We start from the raw sequence: 3,699 nt of genomic DNA, 5'->3' as shown, positions 1-3,699 counted from the left end.
TTTCTCTACAATAAATTTTAAGTATTTTTTTTAAGTTTTCTAAAGTAAATTTTCCCATAATTTTTAAATTATTAGTCATCAATATCATATTGATCAGTATTGAATAATGATGTTGCATAAAATTTTTGAAAACACACAATCAAGCTCATATATATGCGTTTATCATGTATATCTATGTTATTAATTATAATTTTTGTAAATATGAATTATAACAATTTTATATAAATTACATTGATATCGATTATTAAAATTATTTAAACAGGAAAAATTTTTATATCTTGTACGAATTTCGTTATGACGCCTGAGAAACTTTATTCTTTGAATACAATTAAAGAACAGACTTTATGCCATTTTTACTTTTACATTTCCAATGAGAACTTCTTTGTGAAACATGTCAATGAAAAAGAGAAAAATTATGATAGTAGGATTAAAACGCGATGCAAGATTTATTTATTTATCTTCAAATATTTTAAAGAGATAATTATTGTCTTACGACTCGTTAATTGCGCGGAAGTGAATTATTATAATATGGTGAAAGTTTCTAAGCATTTATAAGAAATAATTGCCTAAAATTTCTCTTAGCGCTTTTTCTTTCTATATTTGTCGCGATTATATTTTGAAATAATACAACAAGAATAATTTTTATTTGCCTCCTATTTCAATCATGATATTTATTAAATTTAATATATTTTTTCGAGTTAAATTGATTAATTGCATTGTTTTAATTAAATTAACGACATAATGAGTACGAACAGTGACCTATGAAAATGATTAAAAATAATTAAAATTGATATAATTTGATATAATAAATTTAACAATAAATTTAACAATATTTAACAGTATTTAACATTGAGAAAAAACTAAATTTTAACAAATATTTGTTTGAATAGTTTTAATTATAGATAAATAATATAATAAAATTAAATGATTAAATTTATATATATTTATTTGATGCGTGAAATGAAACACACTCGTCTACGACGTGCGGAATGTTACAGAATATTTTGAAAAGATTTACAATCGCGAGTTTGTGTTTAGATTTTCGACTTTTGTGATGCTTGTCCGCGTGACGTCATAACGTCATTTTAGTGATGAATGGGCGACGCAAGGCCTACCGTGATTTTCGCGACTTTTTGACTTGTCCAAAATATGATGAGTGAAAAGTATTCCAAAAGTATTTCAAAATGTATTTGTACAAGAAAACTTTTTATAAAAAAAGTCTTATTTAGAAAATAAGTATTAATTAGCAATTTTATACAATGAATACATTCTGTTTTAACATAAACAAATGAGCTTCGTATGTATTCTTGATTTTAGAAGCTAAATTCATATAAATGACATATAGATTCTGATTTTAGAAGCTAAACTCATAAAAACAATATTTCTCAATTGTACGAACACTTTTTGAGCACCTAAACAATACAATTTTTAATTTTCTTATTTTTCAGATGATATATTTTCTGATAATTAATACACATCTTTTTGGTATATATAATTTTAAGAAATATACAATCTATTTTATTCTTTATGAATAAATTGTTAATAAATTGTTACTTGGTAAGAAATGATCGTCATTAAATCGTCGTCAAATTGATATTGAATCATCGTATCGATATCGATTCAACATCGATTCGATGGCTCATTTCTCGCTGGATAATATTTACTTTTTAAAAATAAAGTTTTTTAAAAAATAATTTCTCTATACGAATATTTTTTGCACTCACTGTATATTACACGAACGCATAATGTACGTAGAGAAATACCGAAAGTATCACGATGAGTAGCATCTAGGAAGTGTAAGCATGCATATTTTCCAATCGGGTTGCCTCATGACTTTCGCGTGAGTAATGTAATTAGGACGGAATGCGAGTTTTTTGAAAAACGATTACCGTCGCGAGTCCCTGCGTTTGGATTTTTGACCCCCGTGGCGCTTGACTGTGACATCACACCGTCATTAGTTCAGTTGAGTGAATGGCGTAATACCGATAAGACGTGCGACACTTTCCGCGATTTTTGCGACTTTTGATTCGTCTAAAGTATGTCATACGGACGCAGAGAAGCATTGAGTGCCGTGACGAGTGTCTAGGAAGTGTAAGCGTGCATATTTTTCCACTTGCAGAAAGTATAATCTGGACGGAATGCTATTTGTCGAAAAACGATTACAGTCGCGAGTCCCTGCGTTTGGATTTTGACCCCCGTGACATTTGATTGTGCGATAACACATCGTCATTAGTTTAATTAAGTGGACGGCGTAATATCGATAAAACGTGCGACACCTTCCGCGATTTTCGCGACTTTTGATTCGTCTAAAGTATGTCATACGGACGCTGAGAAGTATCGGTTGTCGTGACGAGTATCTAGGAAGTGTAAGCGTGCATATTTTTCCACTTGTAGAAAGTATAATCTGAACGGAATGCGATTTGTCGAAAAACGGTTACGGCCGCGAGTCCTTGCGTTTGGATTTTTGACCCCCGTGGCGTTTGACTGTGACGTCACACTGTCATTAGTTCAGTTGAGTGGACGGCGTAATACCGGTAAGACGTGCGACGCCTTCCGCGATTTTCCGCGACTTTTGATTCGTCTAAAGTATGTCATACGGACGCTGAGAAGCATCGGATGTCGTGACGAGTGTCTAGGAAGTGTAAGCGTGCATATTTGTCCACTTGTAGAAAGTATAATCTGAACGGAATGCGATTTGTCGAAAAACGATTACATTCGCGAGTCCCTGCGTTTGGATTTTTGACCCCCGTGGCGTTTGACTGTGACGTCACACTGTCATTAGTTCAGTTGAGTGGACGGCGTAATACCGATAAGACGTGCGATTCCTTCCGCGATTTTCCGCGACTTTTGATTCGTCTAAAGTATGTCATACGGATGCAGAGAAGCATCGGATGTCGTGACGAGTGTCTAGGAAGTGTAAGCGTGCATATTTTTCCACTTGTAGAAAGTATAATCTGGACGGAATGCGATTTGTCGAAAAACGATTACGGCCGTGAGTCCCTGCGTTTGGATTTTTGACCCCCGTGGCGTTTGACTGTGACGTCACACTGTCATTAGTTCAGTTGAGTGGACGGCGTAATACCGATAAGACGTGCGATTCCTTCCGCGATTTTCCGCGACTTTTGATTCGTCTAAAGTATGTCATACGGATGCAGAGAAGCATCGGATGTCGTGACGAGTGTCTAGGAAGTGTAAGCGTGCATATTTTTCCACTTGTAGAAAGTATAATCTGGACGGAATGCGATTTGTCGAGGAACGGTTACGAGTCCTTGCGTTTGAATTGTTGACCCCCGCTTAATCCCGTGACGTCATAGTGTTAGTTGAGTGGACGACGTATAAACACCGGTAAGATGCGCAATATCTTACGCGACCTTTTATATCTTGTGACCTTTCAGATTCTAGTGAATGAATTTGATCACTTTGGTAATTTCCACTTCATTTCAAAATATATAGAAAATCGATTTCGAAAATTGTCTTCAGATGCGCGATTTTCCTGCAACAAGTAAACGAGTGGAATGCCAACAATGGCATCGCCGCGCGATTATCGTTGCGTCGCATGTGTTTGTTCGCCGTAACGCGTCGCACGAGTTTAATAGAACGCCGTGAATTTAGCTCGAAACAGATATTTTCGACGAATGAAATTCCCTCTAAAATTATTCTCTCTCTCTCTCTCTCCCTCTCTTCCTCCCTCTCTCCTTC

Source organism: Atta colombica, unplaced genomic scaffold (genome assembly GCF_001594045.1).
Source record: "Atta colombica isolate Treedump-2 unplaced genomic scaffold, Acol1.0 scaffold92, whole genome shotgun sequence".
NCBI lineage: Eukaryota > Metazoa > Arthropoda > Insecta > Hymenoptera > Formicidae > Atta > Atta colombica.
This window is presented reverse-complemented; position numbering follows the sequence as displayed.